This window comes from Vespula vulgaris, chromosome 5 (genome assembly GCF_905475345.1).
Source record: "Vespula vulgaris chromosome 5, iyVesVulg1.1, whole genome shotgun sequence".
In the NCBI taxonomy this organism is placed as follows: Eukaryota; Metazoa; Arthropoda; class Insecta; order Hymenoptera; family Vespidae; genus Vespula; species Vespula vulgaris.
The window spans coordinates 7,539,722-7,564,754 of record NC_066590.1 but is presented as its reverse complement, the minus strand read 5'-3'; the positions used below and the strand labels follow the sequence as shown (position 1 = coordinate 7,564,754).

Sequence of the window (25,033 nt, the reverse complement as noted above, 5' to 3'; positions counted from 1 at the left end):
AAATGCGTAGTGTTATATATATCGCTTACACTATATATATATATTGCTTCTAACGTGATAATGATGGTAATAATAATTAGTAGCATTATTAAAAATATATTCGTAATAAAGTAATAGTAATAAATGAATAACGTTAATAATATAATTACCCAGGAAACTGAAGTAAAGTCGATGTTCTATTTCTATTGTAGAAGAACGCTCTGTTTACACTCGGAGATCCTTTACGTACGACGACCAGAACAAGACTGCCGAGTAAACATATAAGTTATCGGTGTTTATATGTTCGATACCTGATATCCAAGATACAAGTCGACCTCGAAGAGTCTCAATAATACAAATGTTTTTCTAAACGTATCTATTATTTACCGAGTTAAAATTATTTTTAATCGATTATTACAATATTTTCATAAACGAATAACTAAATAATAAAAATAAATTTTTATTTTTAAATATCATTAACCCTCAAATACTCGTGAATTTTTTAAATCCTGATTTAGTTCGAATAAAACACGAAAGGATTGACATCGATCTTATTTGAAACGCGGCGAGTGCTACGAACGGAGAGGGTGCTTTACACCTCACAGCTTCTCTTCGATAGAAAATCTTGAGGACATGATCTATATAGGTGATAAAAGCGTGACGAGGAATATATTGCCAGAGAACGAAGCTGAAACGTAGGAGAACGTAAACGACAGATGGAGATGAATGTTGGAAAGCCATCCTTCTTTGTCGATTTCTTTTTTTTTTATTTCTTTTCCCATCCAATGAATAGAACAGAATATAATCTCGATTTCACCCTGTCTCTTTGTAAAATCTATGTTATTTAATGAAAAAAATAAAAAATAAAAAATACAGAAAAGAATTCTCTCTGATGGCTTTTAATCCCACCATATGGATAAAATGCATTAAATAAAAATAATTTAGATAGAAGTCATCTATTATGTTTCTTCGCATATTAAGATCGGTATACCGTATAACATTTGAATGTGACAACTCGTTTAGTTTATGAGAACACATGGTGCGTTCCATTATTCGAGACGACACACGGTAGAGGACTCTGAAGATAGGACGAAGAAGAGAGAGAGAGAGAGAAACAGAGAAAGGACCATGTGTTTGCTGCAAGATAAACGGATTAATATGATGAATGCGTATATATTATGATCATATGTATTCTACTCCTACTTATAAAGTGCTTTCTTATCTTACGAGAATTTTCACAGGGTGTTTGAAACATTGGAAGAATTTTCTTCGTTGTACCAACAACACTTTTCCTTCATTTTTAACGAAATCACTCAGTGCAAGTCGTGAAACGTAGGTAAGTGAATACATAAGTATAATAGTTAGACATATATATGTAAATTGTTAGCAAAGACGTTGACACGTGTTATACACGTACTCCTCAACATTTCGCATAACTACTCCTTTTTCATCCACGAGAATCCTCGAGAAGTCACTGCGAGACAACTCGGTAAAAGTCGTTACGGAACTTTTCGTAATTTCCTTTCTTTTTCGTTTCGTTAGAGAAGAAAATAGAAGAAAATAATACAAAAGAGCCTGTCAGCGATTTATAAAGGAAAGAAAAAAAATCTTAATAGAAGGAATGCAGAAAAATGTAATTAACAGATTTTCCAAATGAAATTTTCGATATGACTGGTCGAAAAGTACAGGAAAAGAAAAAGATATATATATATATATATATATATATATATATATATACACACATAAATAAAGAGAGAAGGTAGTCGCATTAAACGACCCTGAGATATCCTCACGTTCGTGACAACGATGATACGCAATTTCAAGGGAAAATGGTTTCCTTCGAGAGAAATATCGCGTAGCTCGTGCACGCAAGGAAAATTACAAAGCCGCTTGGTTGGTCGTTCGTTCAGTCGCTCCTCTCGTTGTCCCTGTCATCGTCGTACGTACTCCTCTCATCGTTACTACAGTAAAAGAGAGACAGAGATAGAGACAGAGAGACACACACACAGAGAGACAAAGAGAAAGAGAGAGAGAGAGAGAGAGAGAAATGTCATGACGTTCATGGAAAACGAGCTTAGATAATGAAACGGCAATTAATGATAAAATTTAGGTCAGCAAAAGAAAAGCTAAAAGTTTCTCTCACATATTTTCTTTAACATAGAAGAAAGAAAAATAGAAAGTGACATTTTAAACGATGGATAAAATAGAAAAGATTGAAAAATTTTGTCTTAAAGTAAACAGTACGTTGTAATACTTTGATACGGTCGACGGCACTGATTAAACTCCCTTCTTTCGTGATACTATCGTGAAGGGAATTAACTTGAATTACACCTGTTACAATAGACGACTTGCCGAGGGTGAGTCTTGGACAAATACGTAACAAAAGGAAAAGTGAAAGAGAAAGAAAGAGAGAGAGGGAAAGGAATAGGGACGAACGCGGTTAAAGAAGTAAGCGAGCGAGACGAAGGTTGGAAAGTCGTAAATAGGGGAACGAGAAGGGGAGAAAGAAGAAAGAGAAAGAAGAAATAGAAGAAGAAAGAAAAGAATAAAGGGGAGTGGGGGACTTAATTAAATTGTTTTTAAAGCACACCATTTACGCGAATGCTTCTATGAATATTAAAGTCCCGATTAATTAGTTTCTCGAAATGCGAGAAAACGTTCCTCTTCTCCACCTCCTTCCTTTCCTTCTCCTTTCCCTCCCACTCCTTCTTTTTTCCCTTTCTTTTCGAGTCGTACTCCAAGGAAAACTTATTTTCGAACGACTTCGAAAGCGTTATGAGAAAGACGAGTTCCTTTTATCTTTCCTTTTCTCTCTTTTACATTGAGGAGGACGATTACGCCCACGATCTTAACCGTCACGAAATTCGCGAATTTCGGTAAAACGATCCGTTCCCCTTGATAAAAACTATATCTACCTACTACGTGGCCTCGTCATACAAGGTATCATTAAACGCCCACGTAGACCTATTAAATTTCCTCTCTTCGGTTTGCACAGATACATATATGTAAGCATATACGCATGTCGTGAGATCGCATCACGAGGATCTTACCTCGTTTCGTTGCTACGTACACACCTATGTATGCAACAATATCTCGTCGAGATATATCGAGAATAACGATCGAATGCAAATTCGTCGATTATTATAATCGACCTGCGTATTCGCCGTTGTATCGATCGTTCCGAGTTTTACGTGAGCGAAAGAGAGAGAGAGAGAGAGAGAGAGAGAGAGAGAGAGAGAGAGAGAGAGAGAGAGAGAGAGAGAGAGAGAGAGAGAGAGAGAGAGAGTTCCCGAACATGTAATATCGTAACACGTCGCGTTTAATAAACTCCGGCTATTAATCATCGACGAGTTTACGAACTTTCCTCGATATTCGAGCTGGCGAATCGTCTTCGTAATCGCTGCGTCGTAATTATCGAACAACCGCCTCCGTGCCGCCTTTCTTTTATCCTTCTGATTGATGACATCCCGTAGTGACGCGTAAAGTGCAAAATTCTGCTTATCCTTTTGTTAACCGGCTCATCTAATAATCGGAAATCCCTTCATGGAAAATCATCTTACAAAGAGACAACTTTGTAACCGAGATAACGGTTTCATCGCGATCGATCCCTTGCAATGCAACATTGAAGCTTTTGTGATCGCTCGACTCTAAAGCTTAATATACACGTGTTTTTGATTAGCAATTTCGATCTTGAAATTGTATTAAGTTCGTTATCCAATGTAGTAAATATATATATATATATATATATATATATATATATATATATATATATATATATATACGTGTGTTTGAATATATGGATGCATGTGTAGATTACATATTAATATTATTGACAGACTAATACGAAATTTCATCTTACGCATAGCATTCATAGTGCAATCTCATGGGATCACCTATATTAACATAACTGTAATTGTATAGACGGAATTAGAGAAATTTCAATTCAACTACCTTAACGCTTCGTCGAATCTCATTCAAGCATGGTCGTTCGGAGCATAACATAATTCAAGCATGTTGTGTAACGGAGAAGATTTCTGGATTATCAATTAAATTCCACGCTTGAACGGGTCGAACAGCAAACAGAACAAAAAAGAAAGAAAAAAAGAAAGAAAGAAAGAAAGAAAGAAAGAAAGATACAGAGAAAAAGAAAGAAAGAGTTAGATAAAAAGAAATCTCTAACGATGTGGAAACAGGATTCCGACACTCGCTTCGAATCTTCGATCGATAAACCAAACGAGACGTGGTGAAATTTCACAAGAAAAAAGTTAAAGAAAATAATCGTCCCGCCGAAGGGATTATTACGTTTTCCAACGTGCGTGGAAAAATAATCGTTCGTATAAAGAGGAGAGAAAAAAGAGATACAGAGAGACAGACAGAGACATATATAGAAAGAAACGTGTCGAGGGCTGTAAAACGACGACGTTAGATGATAATGTATTCCAAGCGGAAGAACAATAACCCCGATAACGTATGGAGACACGGTCGGTCGTTGGAGTTAACTTTGAAACTCCTAGCTGCGTTGTCGCGGCCGCGGTTCTTGTGGTTTACGTCGTCCCTCTACCGCCGCAAGCGAATGCGAGCTCATGATTTATGCTAACGATAATTTACGAGCTTTTCTCTAACTTGTCGCGAAATCCGTGTCCTCTTGTAGGTCACGTCAAACGTTAAGAAGACGTTTTTGTGTTTAATCAAGAGGCCCGATTGTTTACAGAATGAAAGATAAAGAGACAAAGAGAAAGAGAAAGAGAGAAAGAGAGAGACAAAGAGGTGAAAAAGAGAAAGAGAAAGAGAAAGAGAAAGAGAGAAACACTTTAGAAATTAAACGGATTATAATAAAGTTAAATACAAAGTTAAATATCAAATGGAATTTGAAGGATCAAGTTACAAACAACGGTTAAGTTTAATTATAAAGTATATCACTTAATAATAAACAGAAAGTGCAGTAGAATATATATATATATATATATATATATATATATATATATATATATATATATTAGTACTCTAGATATCGAGAAACCGAGAGAGAGAAAGAGAGAAAGAAAGAGAGACATAAATGGATAGAAGAAAGATGGAGATACAGAGAAAGATAGTAGAAAGAAAAGAGAGTTGAGTACGCGGCAAGTTTCGGATTCGAATCGAGCGGGACGTAGGATAACACGAAAAAGCGATTACGGTAGCGCTTTAAAAGAGAGAAAATGCGTTGTCCTTGGAAATCTAGGACGAAAGTAGTAAGAGAAGAACGCATTCTAGTGACCACGAAGGGAGTTCATTCCTTTTCACGTCGTCGATCTTGAAGAAGAAGAAGGGTTGCAACGTTGAAAGATTTCCACTTCGTTCTTTTTATTTTCTCTTCCTCCTCTTTTTCTACCACTCCTCTCACTTTAAGACGAGCGTCGACATAAAGATCTTCGAAAGAGGTAAGGTACCTATTCTCGTTGAGATGGAAGAGGCAATAACGAGAACGTCGGACGCAGCGTCTGGACCATTTCCAAAATGATCTTCGAAACAAAAGCGAGAGAGGTGGAATACCGCGAATGGCGGTCAAATTCACGGAGGATTTCAAGGAGAAAGAGAGATAGAAAGATACCGAATCGACGATATCGCGTCGCCTTGATAAAGCGACGAAGAAATTCTCTTTAAGTCACGCGACCGACGTCATCTTGGATACTCTCCAAGATATATATATATATATATATATATATATATATATATACTCACACACAAAATACACATATACGTATATACACAAAATGTGTCACCTCATTCTCTTTCACGAGGGCTCTTTCTCCTTAAGGAATAATAATACGATAAGCGAAACGAGCTCCACCACAGGGACGATTTTTCATCGTTGGATTAAATAGATTAGCTTCTACCTCGCTTTCTCTCTCTCTCTCCTTCTCTCTATTTCTGTTTCTCTCTTTTATAGAGATGAAATTCAACGCAGTTTTCGCGACGTGATCGACATTTCGCGTACACCACGAAGTTGGTTCACCGAGCGCACACGTTTAACCGAGATATACTGTAAATGAAATTGTAATTGAAACGTCAACGGCTTTGGTCTCTAATAAAAATTCTATGCACTTGATGCTTTGTTACTGAATGTGCGTGTGCGCGTACGGCGCGATATTCTTTTTTAGCGGATTTTCTTTTTTCTTTCTTTTTACTTTTCGTATTTTCGTCCACATTTTCTTTCTTTATCCCTCTATAACTATCTTTCTTTTCTGCAACAAATACAATTTCCTTTTCATTGTGTTCAAATGACTAGAAACATAGCGACTGTCTTTCTTCTCTTGTAATTTTATTATTATTATCATTATTACTATTATTAATTTACGTTCTCTCGTTATAAGACGTCCATAATTTCAGAAAACTGTCGTGGCTTTATTAAACGAACAATGCACCGATATCAGATGAAGAAGCTTTTATTAACGTTTATCAAGTACATGCAGCTAGTTTAAATGAGATGAATACAAAGATTTTGTCATTTTCCCTGATAAAGTAAAATCTTAATTATGTCGATGTATATATATATATATATATATATATATATATATATATATATATATATATATATGTATGTTGAAGAACATGACGTCGCATAATAGCGTACGTGGTACGTCAAGATACGAGAAATTTCCTGAAGGAAATGGGAATCGAGTCTGAGAAGTGAGAAGAAGAGAGAGAGAGAGAGAAATAGATAGAAGGAGGAATAGTCAAGAAGCGCGTGACAAACGCGTGCACGTACGCATAGAAATTCGTACGCGTCTATTCTATGATCCTTGTGTCATCGAATATCTTCTGTAGATTCGCTTTGCACGAACGAATAATCTGTTCGAGCAAAGTGCCTATTTTCTTTGTAAGAAGGATTATAATTAAACGTACACAGATATTACGCATTAAGTGATAGTATTCTACATGAACATTCTATCTACGTGATTCTATGTTCTATCATGTGATCTTCCATTTTAATGAATCCACAGTAACATTGAAAATCGTTAGATTAAAATCTTTCAAAATATTCCCAAAAGATTATTATCAAATATCGTGTGATATTTTATAACACATACTGCCCTTCGAAATATCTATTTTAACAATCCATGTCGTTAAAAACAAATTTAACTACCAACACATCGTGCATCGATTGAAATTAAACAGCCCATGTTTATTTATATATATATATATATATATATATATATATATATATACGCGTGTGTGAGTATGTGTTATCTATCGAAAGCACCTAAACGGAGAAAATTTAGAGATAATTCGAATACTCACTCGAGTTTCGAAAGTATCGAACGAATGGAAATCGAGAGAGATGAAATTAGAATATAAATGCGAATTCGATCGTTCGATGTGTCGAATATACCATCGAAATTGTCGATGTAAATAGAGAGAAAGAAGAAAGATATGGAGGAAGAGGAGGAGGAAGAGAGAAATCCAAGAAAATTTAACGACTCCTTTGAGAGGACCGTTTTTAGATAAGTTTTATCGTGTAAGGAGTTTAAAGAGAAGGAGGATGAGGAGGATGAGGAAGAAGAAGAGATAGAAAAGGAGGAGAAGATGGAGGAGGAAGAAGAAAAGAAAAAGTTCGCCGTCTGACAGATGTTGAAATCGACATGCACAATTGACACTGGAGTAAGGGAGAGAAAGAGAGAGAGAGAGAGAGAGAAATCTTTCCTAACGTATTGAATGCGATCGGTTCGACGTGCCCGAACCAAATGGTCTTGGATGGTTAAATCGTACAGCTTATTACTCCAAATTCTATGTCGACGAAGAATTACGAGCCAATAAAAATGTCACGGATAAAACGCTATATCTACGTGAGCGATTTTAAAGAACTTTTCGAAAATTGAAGTAAATCAGACAGGGAATGAACGAGAGACAAAGAAAGATAGATAGCCAGAAAGAGAGAAAGAAAGAAAAAGAGAGAGAAAATAAATAAACAAGTAAGTATATACTTGCAAAATAAAATTTAAATTGATCATTTCGAGTTGAAGTAAGTCGGGATAGAAAAGTTTATTCGTCGATACTTTATACGATCTATTGAAAAAGAGATTGAAAACTTAAATTGAATTAATATATATGTTATATGACTATATATTTCTTACGTATATTTATACAAAAGAAAAGAGAGAGAGAGAGAGAGAGAGAGAGAAAGAGAGAGAGAAAACGATAGGATAGAGTTCGATTAAGACGAGAGGATAAACGAGAAAAAATCTAAAATATTAAAGTCGGAATGAGTATGAACTTGTTAAATATAATAAATAAAAATTGAAAAAGGATCGATAGCTTTATGGATCCTTCGAGAAAAGATAGATAAAGATTCATCTTTTCTCCAACTGGATAAACCATATCTCTACGGCTTATTGTACGAAGAACCATTTTGGCACCGGTCCACGATGCACGTTGAACTCCGGAAAACTTAAAGTTAACCGAAACAGTGACTCAAAATAGACCTTCGCCACGTGGCAAGAACGAAGAACAAGAAGAAGAAGAAGAAGTTGAAGGAAAAGCAAGTTCGCGGACAAGACGTGTTCACGCTAGAAAGCTGATCTCTCCTGCTCTCCCTCTCTCTCTCTCTCTCTTTCTTTCTATCTATCTATCTCTCTCTATCTTTCTTACTCTCTTACTTACTCTTCGGATGCACTTGGAAGAGTTTAAACGATTCGAGCGTTCTGAAACGAGTTTCATCGAGTGCCGTCGATGGAATGTGAATGAGCGATACTCCGGGAGAAACGTGACGCCCGTCGAGCCTTAATCGAGTTTTCCAACGTCTTCTAGTTCGATAAGGAATTCCGGCTTACCGGGTGTTTAATGAAACTCTCCTTCCTCCAAAGTCAATCTCCCCGTTCTGTACGACCCATTACCATCAGGAAGACAAGCATTTCTTCTTTTCCATGAGAAACTATTCTTTCGATAGACCTAATATATTTACAAACTGATGGACATACAAATATGATATTCTCCATACAAATATATAAATACGTAGACTAGGTATTACGTAAAACATAGTTCTAAATCATCGAAATCCCAAATTACGAGCTCCGAAAATGTCCAACCTTATCGATACCAAAACAGCAGAATAATTGGAGAATATCGCTAGATATACAATGCAATGGTATAACCTTTCGCATACATAGCAGAAACGTACCTAGTTTGTTAATACAAGGGAGAGAAAATCCGACTCTTTATCATCATATTCAAAATTGCATGCTCTCTTTCTCTCTCCCTCTCTCTCTCTCTCTCTCTCTCTCTCTCTCTCTCTCTCTCTTTCTCTCGTATAACTCATACGAGTAAATACAATAGGGACACAAGTTGTACGCATCTCTATATAACGAGAGAGCAACGAAAAGAGAGTAAAAGAGAAAGAGAGAGAAAGAGATAGAAATAGAACTGGCTTTTGGTACGCGAGCTGATAAACGTTGCCCGTTAAATTGGGGCGTCATCCTGTCAAAGCCGACCCGAAGAAAATCCCATTTATTATGTCGCAGTCAAAATTGTAACGCGCCGTTTACAAAACGTTTGAAAAATATTACCAAGCGATTCAAAACGTGATTCATCCCCCGTGACGGAAACGATATGTCCTATACGTTACGCACAAACTTTTTAATGAAAGAACGAAATGTTTGATTTGTCGATTATTACGCGATTCCTATCCCATTCACGAAATGAACTTAAACTTTCAGTATTCGATCAGAACTTCGAAGCTGATCCTCGGTTGACAAAGACGAATTCGAATTTCAGTGGATGGTCTTTGCCGATTAAATTCATTTCAAATGCTACATATATTCGTCGTATATTCGCCGTGGGAAACTGAAAATTCATAGCAAGCCGGTTACACGACAGATAAAGGATAAAGAAAAAAAAACAGAGAAGAGAGAGAGAGAAAAGATAATAGAACAACGTTATAAAATGAGAAAAAACTTCGATACTTTTTATACCGATTATTAATTAACACACTTCGTTGATATTTTTTTCCCCTAGCAACGATAAAAGCCATCAACCACGAAATAAATTTCTATTGGCCAGTATACTTTAGTACTTCTTTTTTTCTACCCCCATGTTCCATCTACTAACCACCCTCTTTCTCCCCTACCCTCCGGCTCTCTATCTATCTCGCTTTTTTAATCATGAACGTTGGTATGTTGTCGATACGACCAATTTCCAGCCTCAAAAATATAGACAGCGTGTTCGCAAATAGTCGAACTGCCGCTTCAAGTCGTAGGAAAATATTTTAGATAGAGAATTTTTTTGTTATCGGGCAAATGCCTTCGAAATAATAATTGATATAACGTTTACTTTTGCCTATGGTTATTTGATTGGTAAATAAATTTTAATAAGAACATCGCACCGTTCATTTCTCTCGTGTTTTTAATTTCTTTTTATTTGTTTTATCTTTTTCCTTTTTTTTTTTTTTTTAAATTTTTTCGTCAACATATCTTCCTCTCCTACAATGTTAATAATGAAAAACAGAAAAGGAAAATAAAAGAAGAAAAAACAGAAAAACAGAAATAAAAGAAAAATAACAAAAAGAGAGAGAGAGAGAGAGAGAAATATAAATTGGAAAATGATTTCTAGTGAATGCATCGAAGAGTACTTTTCTCAAGAGAAATCATCACGATATTTCTTTTCACTGCGTGTTCCTATACGCGAGTATGTTTTCTTCGAATCCGTATCAGATTCAACTAACTCGTTCGTCGATCAGAATGAACCGATTGAACCGATTGAATCAATTAAACCTCGTTGAACGAACGACGCTCCCTGTAATTCTGTAATTTTAATTGAACGCTAACAACGGCTAAAACAATTAAGCTTAATTCCATTGGCGATCGAAAATTCGAATTTAAAATGAAACGAAAGCATTACGGTACTGTGTTACCCAGGGAAATTAGCCACGTTCATAAGCGGAACATTACGCTTGCACAATGTCCGCTCGTATAACCATAGTTCGGGGGCGTTCATTCAAACGACTTCTTGCTGCCAGCTGAGAATTTTGCCGTGTTAAAGAAAACTTCGCTGTTGGAGAGCAACCAACCATTTTAGATATTATACAAAAAAGAATGAAAAAAGGGTTTTCTGTTTTTCTCCATCGCTTCGCTCGAACATTTCGTTCTAACCGATATACAGAAACCTATTACAATCCTATATTTTTTTATTTTATCTATTTGTTTCATTGCTTTTAAAAATGATTCGACGATTCGACGAAAGATGAATCTTTTTTTTAATATTAAATAAAATACATTTGCATCGATCTCGTGACGAAACTAAAAAAAGAATATCTTTCCTTCGAGGAACTTAAAAAAAAAAGAAGAGAGAAAAGAAAGGAAAAAGAAAAAGAAAATGATTAAAGAGTAACTAAAAAAGGGTGAACGCATTAAAGTACTTCTTGAATTTCGTAAGAAAGAATCGAAGTGCAGCAGCACCTGGTACAACGCATCTTCGGCATTCCAGTAGAACGACGTGCAGTATTCCTCCTTGTGCATCCCTTGTCCTCGTTTTCTCTAGTGCTTCTTCTTCTACCGTCGCGAATGTCGTTTTGCCCGAACAGAAATAATCTCGAAAGAGAGAAAAAGAAATATAAAGAGAAAGAGCGAAAGAGAAGCGCAAGCAAAAGGTCAGACAAAAACGGCCCGTCCAAAAACACTCTCATCTTTTTATTGTCTTGAAAATATTCGTGCTATTTTGGAGAACATCGAAATTCCAGGAGGATAGGAATACCACCACAGATAGATAGGAAACGATGGGGCAGAGATGAGAAAGAGAAGAAAGGAAGAAAGGAGGGAGGGAGGGAGGGAGGAAAGGGAAAAAAGGAACAAGCAAAATGGAGATCCTTTCGCGATGAAATCGACAGGAATGATAAGCGATTCTTTCCCGAATGAAAACGTTCGACGTTTTCCATTAGCAGCTGGGAATGGTACTCCAGAAGTAAAATTCAGATTGGTATCTCCTGTTCCTGGTGTAGATTAACGAGTCTCGATATTGCACGCGTATATTCCACGGACGATCAATTTCCAGGTGGCAATTAAAAATTGATGTCAATGAAACTATGAAGAGAGATCGATTGTCGCTACAAAATGATTTCTTCTTTCATATCCTTCGACGAAGATACGAGACGATTCGCGTTGTACAAACGTGGTTTAGTTAACACGTTGAATGCCACGTCTGGTGCTGACCGGTCATCTCTCCTCCCTCTTCCACCCACCGAGTCTGATGATCCATCGTGCGAATTTTCCATTGAGGCCGTTTGTAATTATTTTATCATAAAATGAAACATGATCGTGAAATGCTACGTAATATTATCAGCTGTATATAATGTATTATCGCGTATAATGCAATTTTCTCTCATAACGCGAGATCTCGATGCTTGCTCGCGAGGTCAACAATTTTCGATTCGTAAAAGAACACGCTGATATTAACTTCAAGTTATCAATCGTTCCTTTAAAAATGTTTTTCTAATATCAATTGTCGTTTTACTATTGTTATTATAAGACGGTAATAACAATAGCAAATAACAAATAATAAATGACACGAGTAAAAGATCATATCAATCGATCTGATCTGATTTCAAAATATAAAATAATAATTTTTATTAGCCGAAACATTCAACATGGACATCCTCGACAGCCCATTAAAATTTTTTCTCGAATATTATTTATTACTATATGGAACATTTACTCTCGAGAATATTAGTTGGATGTCGGGAAATAATGAAAAAAACATTTTTTAATTAACAATAATAATTATATGTTGTTACATTTATGGAACGTATTATATATTTACGTTTTTGTCTTAATTTTCACTAATTATTTTTTTCGAGCTTATAAATATCATAACTCGTGTTTTATAGACGTATACACGCAAAACAAAAATGCAATATGGGTAAACCATCCATGACCCATGCGACTTCAATGGAAAATCACATGAAAATAGCCCGGCATTAAACGTGTTAATTGCCTAAATTATGCTCTGGGTAAGCTTGTAGAGAATAGAGACTATTAGTATGAAATTTGGAAGGAAAATCGATGGTACGTAAGAGGACTTGACGGCTATCAAGAGAGAGGGAGAGAAAGAGAGAGAAAGTAAAAGAGAGAGAGAGAGAGAGTAAGAGAGAAACAACCATCAGGGACTTTGAGTTTGCCATCACGAGTACTTTCCGGGCGTATAATCGCACGTCGAAACGTAGCATGAGTAATGAAATTCAGCTTCGCCCGTGACATCAGTTCTTGCCTGCTTCATACACGTGGGTATAACCTACTTTTGTTTCGCTGACAAGCAAGTAGACGAAAAAAAAATAAATAAAAGCGATATTTCTAAAAATTTTTCACGACAAAATTGTTACTATCTAACAATCTCCTCTTAGAAACGAAAGTAAAAAAAAAAGAAAATTGAAATAAAAGAAAAATATAACGAAAAAGAAAAAAGCAAAGAAAAAACGATAATAAAAAAAAGATTCAGAACTCTGATGATATTCCGTAATTTTAAATAACAGTGAAAAAGAGAACGTTCGAACCAATCGATCAGCGTTAAACAGTGCGCGATATTGAACTCCTCTGTCTCTCTCTCTCTCTCTCTCTCTCTCTCTCTCTCTCTCGCTCTCGCTCTCGCTCTCTCTTCTATCTACTATAACGAACAAATATATAATATATATATATTTTTTGTACTTTTAAAGCTGGAAATGTGTAAATTGGGTAAAAAGAAAAAAAGAAGGAAAAGAAAAAAATCCGATAGCACGAAAATCCTGGTGAACGTCGTTCCAAGCATGATCTATAGGATATATGGAGTTATATATACGTACGCGAGTTTGTAAAAATTTGTCGCGTTAGAGGATTACGGAACCCTTTGTCTGAAAAAAAAAAAAAAGATAGGAAAAAAAATCGACGAGGCGACGGATCACTTTGGGCCGATGTTCGATCAAACCAGATAGATACCCGATGATGTACTCTCGGAACGAGGCATCCCGTTGATATTCGCGCTTCCCCGTCGATCCCATAAAATCCATGCTGCTCTTACTCCTTTAATCTCGTGGATTTTACATTACTAACGCACACGACAGTGGTATTCAAACTACGAGTTTGTGCATATTCGATGAAATGACTTTGTAAAAATATTAAAAAAATAAAAGGGAAAAAGAAAAGAGAGAAAAAAAAGGAATGAAAAAGAAAAAAGAAAAAAAAGAGGATGTTTTCAATCGAATTAAATATATTTACTGCATTAATATATTTAATTAGGAATATAATAAACAATGTAACAGTAGACTTTTGTTCAATTATTATTTAAAATCAAAATATTATTTTCAAAAGTTTCAAATATCATTTTTGCTCAATTATATCAAGTTTATTCGACATGCCCGCGCAAGCACAATCGCTTTAGCTTGTTACGAAACAAAATCCACGGGAATAAAATCGTGAAATGATAATATTTTAACAAAAGTACGGAGGATAAAGCTGGAAATTTATTTTTAACAGAAAGAACAGAAATAATAATAAATAAAAAAGTTATAAAAAATAAAAAGTAAAAACAAAATGAAAGGAAATTACTTGTATTTAAATACTTTGAAAACCATTAAACAAAGCGTACGGAAAATGCATGAGTACGTCGAAAAGTGGAAAGAGAGAGAGAGTAAAAGAAAATAGAAGAAAAAGAAGAGTCAACTATGCGAAGACACGGTGTATAACCATCGATAAGCGCGAGCTATTTCTACTTCATCGCATGCCAAACCATGAACTCCGTTATTTCGCTCTTCGAAGCCTCATGCAACGAATATGTAGAGAACGTAAACGCTTTTGTATGAAAAAAAAAAAAAAAAACAATGAAACGAGGAACGAAAATACCGATTGAAATTTTTTCATATTCATCGATGCTATCCTTTCATCGTTTTATTCGCCTGATTACAGATGGAAAGCGATTATAAGGAGAGAAAGAAAAGAGAATAAGAAGAAGGAAAAAATAAGAACCGAGATGAGATCTATTCTTTAAGAAATTAATTAGCGCATTCAATAACAAACGAACAAACAGGCTTGACGAACAAAAAAGTTCGAAATATTAAAGTCATCAGAGCGATGATCTTTCTCTTTCTATCTATTTCCATCTATATCTTTATTTCTTTCTTTCTCTCTTTCTATATTTCTCTCTCGTTCTTTGATACTTCTACTGCGGCTATTCCAAGATCGTGGAATGGAATCCAATTTTTTATCAACTTTATAAACCCAAGTTTTTCGGCGCGTTGCCATCGGTCGAAAACCTTTGAAGTATCGCGGTGGAATCTGACTACGCGATTCTTTTCTTTAACGAGATAAATTTATCATTTATAATGGGGAACACGTTGAACCGGCTTTTTGAATTCTTCTTAAGAATAATCGAACTAAGATTGTAAGTAACACAGTACTTATAATTCTAGATTCGTAGTGATAAACTACAATTTTATATTTATTCTTTGCACGAGATCGTAACGTGTCTATTCCTAGAAAAAGAGAGAGAGAGAGAGAGAGAGAGAGAGAGAGAGAAAAGAGAAAAAAAAGAAAAAGAATATTCAAGTTTTATAACGAAAACAAAAGAAAATATAATAAGGGATCATACTTTTTATCGACGTATATAAAGATTGACATCTATTATTATCGAGGTCTCTGAGATAAATGGTACTCCAAGGTGTACCAGAGAGGGATGAGAGGGAAAAAAAAATAAGCGAGATAAAGTATTATATAATACCTGTCCGCTACGTATCTACGTTACTCGTTGCGATAAACAAGAAATATATCTAAAAAATGAAAGGGTAAGGAAGAAGGGAGTAGTATCGGTAAAAATAGAAATATCCGGAGGCTGGAAATCAAGAAAGTGGAGGAATATGATGTAGACAGTTAATAAATGAGTGATATAAAGAAAAATAGAAAAGAAATATCTATGTCGTAGCCGCGTTAGGTATTTAGTGCACGAAATAGTATCATGGACCGACGAACCTGCACAAAAGGTTTGCATTTAAAGCGAATGATATGGAGGTCGATACGAAAATTTCAAGTAGGACGTGAAAGCATCGGGAAAAACGGCTGAAGAAAAGAGATAGATAGATAGATAGATAGATAGATAGACAGATAGACAGACAGATGGATACATAGATAGATAGATAGATAGATAGATAGATAGATAGATAGATAGATAGATAGACAGATAGATAGATAGATAGATAGATAGATAGATAGATAGATAGATAGATAGATAGATAGGCAGACAGGTAGGCAGTCAGAAAAACAGACATACATATAGACATACATAGATACATACAGACAGACAGATAGACATAGATAGAGGATGGAAGCTATGAATGAAAGGAAAAGATGTAGAAAAAAAAAAACAGAAACAAACAAATAAACAAAAAGCAGACATTTTTCGCAGTTCGATTTTCCGTTGCGTCTGGGTTGCGTTAAATTGCAACCAGGGCACCTCTTGCATAGAGAGATACGCATTAAGGGAAGAATGAAAAAATAGAAAGAAAGAAAGAAAGGAAGAATGAAAGAGAGGGTAAAACCATGAGCTACGACACGTGCGTCAGTAATGAAAAGCACTTCTACGTAAATTGCTAGTCATACATATAACGATACCTACAGGCTGCAGCAAACATATGCATTTGAGTGAATGAGTACAACACAGACATTTTACACAGAGTAAAATATAGTATAGGGAAAAAAAAGGGAACATATGGACGAATGAGCATCCTCTTTTCTCCTACATTCTTCCTGTTATTCCTTCCATAATCCAATAAACGAAGAACTAGGGGGAACCATTTTGATACACACTTCGAACTGCATTGTACCTGTTGTGCAACGTCATTCGGACCGGTGACTCTTTCATACGCCGTATGAAACTTTCCTAGCACCCTTCCTTCCTTCCTTCCTTCCTTCCTTCCTTCCTTCCCCTATTTCTATCATTCTTTCTCTTTAAACTTCCTATCTTTTCTAGGCAGCAAGTAGGTCGTTCCTTTCATTCCCGAAAAATGTCAGTTCGGTTACTGCATCGAGTTTCTCTTTTTCTATCTCTATCTCTACCTCTCTCTTTCTCTCTCTCTCTCTCTCTCTCTTTCTACTTCTCTTTATCTTTTTTTTCTTTGATCTAGCATTCTAGCTTATTAGTCTAGCTTCTATTTGTATTTTCTCAAATACAAAAAAAAAAACAACGATCACCATCCTTTTTCTTAATGTAATACACAAATGTAAGTAGATACATCTCGACTCGGCAAACTCGTTTATATATGTAAAGAACGTTCGCTGTAATTTCAAAGGAAAGATTAAAAGAAAAAGGAAGAAGAAGAAGTAGAAGTAGAAGTAGAAGAAGAAACAAAGAGAACCAGAAATAGAGGCCTACAATTATAAAAGAGCTATGGAACGAACGGTCTGATCGTCAGGCGTAATCTCCTGTAATTAATCGCCGCCAAGCGGTGTTCGTGGTTTAAACGGAGTAAAAGAAAAAGAAAGAGAGAGAGAGAGAGAGAGAGAGAGAGCTGAACACCATTTTCTCTTTCTATCTTACTCTTTTCTTTTCTCTCTTCTACTCGAAAAGACCTCGCATTCGAGAGTGCCCAAATCCGCTTAATTACCCAACGTTCATTTGATTCCCACCTCCTCTTACTGCTTCATCTTTATCTTCTTCTTCCTCTTTCTATCTTTCTTTCTCCTCCATCACTTCCTCTCCTCCTTCTTCTTCTTCTTCTTCTTCTTCGGCGAAAGCAAAAGGATCGTTTAAAAGCAACGACGAATTCACCTTGTCTACGAACCAAGCTCTAGAGGGAATATAAATGCGAAGATTTGTCTCGTTTCTGAAACCTACATCCGGGAGCTCTTATTAAAAGATAGGAAGAAGGACCGAACGTCTGGCAAGTGTCTGTCTCTAGTGATTTTCGAGATCTCAATGACCGTTTAACTTGAAAGGAAAAGACGATAACTGGAGAAGAATGATCTCTTTGTAAAAAGAAGTAAGTAGTAACTATATGTTTTTCTTATCGTGTAGATAATTACATACTACATCGCCCATGTAAATTTCTTATTAATAATAAAAAACAGGTAAAAGAAAGAAAAATTATCATGTCGTATGATCATCTATAATTATTATACATTTATTCGTAAAAATTATATCGGACCGGACATTAAAACAAATTTATTCATGATAGTTATTCTACGCTCGTAAAACAGACAAAAATTATATACTAATCATTTATATTACGTATATAGACGTAAGTATGGGCATTTTATTAACGATACTTCGAGAAGAGACACTAACTTCCGAAAATCGGATGTACACGAAACCACGAATTATTTACGAACCGACAGCGTGTTGCAGCAGTCGTGAGGTGGCCGCACATGATAAAAGCATTTGTCATCGCTTCGACTTTCGGTTTCGATTATCGATACGTCTGGTTATGCCGGATAGATATACGCATTCGATAACCAATAGTTATTTATGCACATTCGTTCTTGACTTTCTCTTTACATGTACTCCTTATTTCTCTCCCTTTCTCTCTCTCTCTCTCTCTCTCTTTTTTCATACAACTTTTTCCTTTTCTTTTTCGTCAACTCGATCAGACTTATTTTTTACAATAACCAACTATCATCTAAAAGTAATTAACTTTTTCCCGATAAAACGATCTTCGGATATAGAAGTAATTATTTAAAGCAACGATTCATAATCAGATATTTTTTCTCTTTTCTTTTTTTCTTTTAATAAATCCTTGCTCTCTCTCTCTCTCTCTCTCTTTTTCTCTTTATATATCTTTATATATTTAACCAACGACTTAATCTGAAAGTTTTAATTATTGAAGTTTTTAATTATTACTATCATTTTCATTCGTACTAAACGAGCGTGTAGCGCTACGAATATAGCGGCTAAACCTTTTGCCGTATTTATTCACCCAATTTTCCTTTCGCGATCTTCTTTCTCTTCATTCTTTTGCGGAATAGCAATATACAATGGAAGACCGAAACGTATAAAAGTTATAAGACTTCTGAAACAAGCATTTCGAAGAAAGTCGACGAGTCTTCTTCTTCGTTGTTCAGAAATGAAGACGAAACCCAACGACGGGACGAGTCTCTACTTCTATTGTACGTATGTACCTTCGTTCGTTCCTTCGTTCGTTCCTTCGTTCGTGAGGGAGAAATAAAATGGAAAAAAGAAATGTAGAAGAGATGGAAGGGATAGAATGTGAATCCTCCGCGCTCTTTTCTCGTTTTACCTACTTTCGTTCTTTCCTTTCAAAACGACTACGTTGTAGAATTTTCGGAAAATCACGTAGAACGATGTGCACGAGGCCCTTTCCTCTCTTATCGCCTCGTAAGATCGATTCCATTCATGCTTCGATCCAAGGGCCGTTATAGATTTTATGTATCCCACGACTGAAACGGGATAGTACAGCTTCTATCTCTGGAGTACCCTGCTGATCTTCTATCGTCCTCATATCCGTAATTCCACTAGGAGGAGGAGAAGAAGAGAGATACACGCTAGTCCATTTATTTATACTTTCTTCGGATCTTCCAAGGGAGCAACTTACGATATCTTCTCGATAAGATATTTCATCGTATATTTCGAGTATCGAAATTATCATCTATATCCAAAGATCGATCGAAAAGAACGTTTACCTGGTTATTCTCAAATGTGTGGAAATGAAATGATAAAAGGAAAGAAAGAAAGAAAAGTAAAATAAAGAAAACGATTTATCGATCTTTCAATTGCTAAACATTTGACGTAAACATTAAGAATAATAAAAAAGAAAATAAATACAAAAGAAAGAATTGTTTGATCAATATTTTTATTAATTAATGATAAATATTGTTTTTTTAAATAAATGGTCAATGTACATGAATACTTTGATCAGTATTTATAATAAAATATTGATATGTAATATAAGCTATTGATATAAATAAAATAGATTTGCGTTATTACAAATAATGATCTCACTTATTAGAAATAATAAGAAATTATCATAATTATAAATATCTTGATTAAAATATTGACAATTTTGTTATTACTCGCTATAATACTGATCATTTATATCGCATATCGATATTAAAATATTATTAAAATATTTATATCCAATAAGCAGCAAGCAATCTAAAAGAAATATTAACGATCAAAACTAATTTATTTTACGGTTCGATCTAAAATCTAAAATATTTTCCTTCCTTCTTAAAGATATTATTATACGACATGGATGGTAAAAAAAAAAAAGAAAAAGAAAAATACGTCTTCATCGATCCACATATACCTATATACACACACACACACACACACATATATAACGTACAAACAAATTTCTTATTATATAGAAATAGATATATACGTATTGGCGAATACTAACAAACGATAACGCGCGTATAACCACAAATAACGTATAATAGAATGGACGTTTCTGAATAGAAAGAGAGATACGATGAAGATCGTAGAATCCATCGAGAATGAACGATGACGTGCGCAGCAAACAAACAAGAGCTAACCCGAGGAAGGAATGAGAATAGAGAGAAAGAAAAAACGAGGAACGGTGGGAGATAGAGATGTGTATGTGAGTTCTCTCCACCTTCGGCGTCATGCCACTAATATTTCATCGAGTCTTCCTGTCATTCGTCGATTCGGTTCAGTTCGATGCCACGCGACCGTTTCCTGACTTTTATTTTCCCTTCCTATTCTAAACCACACAACACAAGTTCTTCGCATACCATAGATGCGTACGTACGTATATACGTATATATGAATGAACATATAATGTATACGTATATATATATATGTATGTATGTATGCTATAGTATGTGTATACGTATGTACAAGTCTATATACCTGTGTTACCAATATACCGATGTCTATCGTGTTTACACGCAAAGGGTCTTTCCGAACGAACTGCGAGTATCTTTCTAGCTGTCGATTTATTACGTACGTTGCTTTTGTATTTCCACCACTACCGACTCCCCCTCTCCTACTACCCTCCCCACATCCACCCAACCTTTCCGACCTATTCCAATAACGAACCTTCCTTTCTGAACACGCGATGCATCTCTCTTTCTCCTCTCTCTCTCTCTCTCTCTTTCTCTTTCTCTCTTTCTCTCGATCCCACTCCTTCTTCTTTTTCTTTCATTCTTCAAATTTCTATGCTTTGCCCCGTTCAATCCTTTGGTAACTGCTTCAAGAAAAACATACAAAAGGGTTGATAGATATGTGTTATATATAAATGTATATACGTATGTACATATATATGTATATATGTACGAGAGTATATGAAGAAAAGAAAGTAAAGTTATTTCTTCAAGTCGTAGTACGTCAAGTGGAAAAGAAATCGGAGAATGACGTTCTAAAAATGGCGTACTTCGGGAGATGTAAAGTCAAAGCGGAGGGGTAAAGATAGAAAGAAAGAACGAAAGAAAGAAGGAGGATATGTCCCGTAATATCTGCTATATTTTTACCGAAAGCGCACGTCGAAAGCTCCCGCGCGACTTTGTCAACGAGTACCGTGTTCGTATCTCGCGAAGTTTAAGAACGTAATGAGCGAGCTGCGATTCTCTGTGAATAATATTTTTCGCCTTCGAAAAGTATGGAGTGGGGCAAAGAGAAAAAGAGAGAGAGAGAGATAAATAGAAATGGCCATGTATTTCGTTAGAAGGAATATATATTTCATAGGTACTTCAAAGAAAATAAGGGAAAGGAATGAAGAGAGAAAGAGAGAGAGAGAGAGAGAGAGAGAGAGAGAGAGAGAGAGAGAGAGAGAGAATCGTGGAAATTACATATTGGGAAGCAGTAAATAACATGAAAAATTTTCTAAAGCGTTTGCTGTAGGTAAATTCGTCTTTCTCTTTTTTTCTTTCTGTTTTCCTTTTTTTCCTCTTACATACCTATATTTACAAAATGCTGCTAAAAGGTTTCACCGTACATTTGCGAATACATTTTATTTGTGACTGAAATTTTATAAACAAAGATAGCGAGTACAAAATGAATGGTTACATCGAACCATTTTTTTTGTATTCTATACGTAAGAACTTATATTAAATAGTAATTACAATTCGATATTAATAACTATTGCATTTAATGCTATTATTTAGAAATATTAGAGATGTATTTAAAATGTTAGAAGTATTACGAAAATATATAAATCTATTCCATTGATATATGAATTTCTTTTTCATTCATTGATTCATCTTACAAATATTTATGTCATTCGATGAGCTCATTTCTCTCTCTTTCTCTCTCTCTCTCTCTCTCTCTCTCTCTTTCTTTCTCTGCCTGTCCCTCTCTTTGTTTGACAGCTTTAAAACTCTACTCTCCAGGACTTACGGTCGCATTTTAAAAAAGAGCATAAAGCGAGTAGGATGAGAAGGGAGAGAGGGATGAAGCCTCTTGTGTTCGTAGATTCCTTTTTTCCTCGGAAAAATTAATCTCTCTCTCTTTCTCTCTTACTATTCTCTGAAATTTGTCTTCGTCCCTGGAAAGGCTCGCGGATAAAATGTACATGGGAAAAAGGAAAAAGAATAAAGAACCAACAAAAAAATGAAAGATAGAAAGAAAGAAAGAAAGATAGAGAAAGAGGGAAACAAAGAGAGACTTCGCATGATAAAGGATTTCAGAAATAGCCGAGTGCAAGTGTCTCATGATTATGCTACGACACTTGGAAAAGTTTGTGCTAGCAAACGACCAGCTAGAAAGAAACGAAAAACTTATAGGATCGACGAAACGACGGTACACAAGTCGTAAATCATTACATTTGTTTTTTTTTTATCTCCCTCTCTTCCTTTTCTGATGGAGAGAGAGAGAGAGAGAGGAAGGGAGAATAGAAAGATCTCCTCTCGTTTCGATCTTGCACTTTATTTCTATCTTTTTTTCCTTTTCTTCCTTTTTCCTTCCTGGAAATGAGAAAGAGCAAAGTGATTTCACACTCAACGAACGAACGTGGCTTAACACACCGCACCCTCTGAAATAATAAAGATTCCTTACGGAACTGCCTATCAAGGGGTGGGAAGATGAGATGAGAGAAAGGAGAAAATAAAATCGCATAAATATTTACACGTTACCGTGAAAAGAATCCGATCCCTTATCACTTTAGTTTCATTTCCGGTTTTATCATCCCCATATGACATTAGAAACGTCACGTGCTATAATACACTGCTTTAAAAAAGAGAGAGAGAGAGAGAGAGAGAGAGAAAGAAAAAAGAAAGAAAAAGAAAATTTGAATGAAAAAATAAAATGCAGGAAAAATTAAGATCGACTCTAACGCAAGGAATTTAGAATTAAACGTTCGTATCCAAATTTATTTACGTGCATACACATACCCTTTATCTACGAGTGTACATACCTACGTGTACGAAACTCTTCCACGTAAATCAGCGTTAAAACGCAGAACAGAGAAGCGATGTGTTGTAACGCATCGTTTATTCGGACCCGATCGTACAGCACGTAGTAACCAAGTCCATCCACGTATGTATGTACTTACGTGAGGACATGCGATTGCATCTAGAGAAAGGTTGTTGGGTCACGTGCCAGTATTTCGCTTACCTCGAAGGATCACCTACACAATGCAACAACGTGATCTTCCAACGAAGCTTAAAAAGAATTAACTACTTTTTTGGGACATCGACGTTACTGTTATTACTATTGTTCTTATAAAATGTCATAACATTTATCTCCTATTTTATGTATTCTATATATTGTAAAGAGAGATAAATGTAACAAAGTATGTGTATGTGTGTGTGTGTGTGGATACATATATATCGTTACATCTGTCTCTCTTTAAAATATTAAAATATCTTTGTAATCTTTCTTTTGTTTAAATACAAAACTCTAACGATAATGTCAATTTAATACATTACTTTATTATTACGATTTTATTGTTATCCAAGTATGCCAATTTAATATATTATTTTATTGTTATGATTTTATTGTTATTCAAGAACGAAGATATCCAATTAAAATTGAAAGAACATTTCGTTGCATTTATTTGTACACGCGTTTTAAATATTTAAATAACTGAAATAATACAACGAAATGCGGTGGAAGCAAGGCAAAAAAAATAAAAGAAAAAGGAAGAAAGAAAATATGTAATTTACTGTTTTATTTATTCTCTTTCTCTCTCTCTCTCTCTCCCTTCTTTCTTTTTTATTCCATTTCCTGATATCTCATTGACGATTAATTTCTGTCATTCTTTGTCAGCAGCTAGTGAAATCAAACGCCCTGGTTCCGTTCAAGCTGCCGTTAACTCCCCGGATCAATTACGAAGGGTCGAAGAATTTTATGAAGTCATCGTCCCCCTTTTTTTTACTACTATACCTTCGTACAAACATTACAACCACCGTGAGCCGAATAAATAGACGACTGTAGTTTAATTAAACGCTTCGTGATCATCGTTACCACGTATTTAAAATCGCTATTAATTTATAAATGGCAAATAAAAGTATCCATTCGAATCCGAATATATATCATACTTAAGATTTTCATTGTAATGCATCATGTATAATGTTTTTCTTTTTTTTCTATATTCGTAATAAATATCTATATTAAAATAAATGTGTCATCATTTTTTTACTTTCCTTTACTTTTTATTTAGAAAAGAATAAGAATTTCGAGAGAAAAAAAAAGAAAGAAAAAATCATATAATATGTGGCACTGAATGAGATTCAGATAAAAGGATCAAAGAATTTCAGGAAAAGATCTTTTGTGAAACCACTGAGATCGACTCTCTCTCTCTTTTTCTTTCTTTCTTTCTTTCTTTCTTTCTTTCTTCCCTCGTGAATAAATACAAGCTTCGTAGGTGAAACTTCCAGCGAACTGTAACAGATGGTTTCGTGACTTGGGTGTCAAGTTCCGTTGAATTCGTCGAAAAGGTGCAAGTGGTATCCACCCTCTCGTCAAGAGTCGAAAGAATTTAAGAGCATTCGGGGAGTACGTAAAAGGGGAAGCTCTGTGTCTCGAAAACGGTGGGAGGGATGGCCATTCGAAACCTTTCTCAAGAACAAAGTATCATATACATACATACATACATACATACATACATACATACATACATACATATATATGTATGTATGTATGTATGTATGTA

General features: G+C 35.2%; 1 protein-coding gene across 13 annotated transcripts in view; it reads right to left on the bottom strand.

Moving 5' to 3' along the window:
• LOC127064086 (protein eva-1) overlaps positions 1-25,033 on the bottom strand; it is a 237,577-nt gene that overhangs the window by 61,266 nt on the left and 151,278 nt on the right. The window contains exon 1 of one of the 13 annotated variants that reach the window (XM_050994634.1): positions 150-398. The exons of 11 other annotated variants lie outside the window; for them this stretch is intronic. The gene's annotated coding sequence lies outside the window, so the exon portion shown is untranslated. Of the gene's footprint in view, positions 1-149; positions 399-25,033 lie in introns of those variants that run through there. One more of the 13 variants, XM_050994633.1, reaches the window with a different exon arrangement.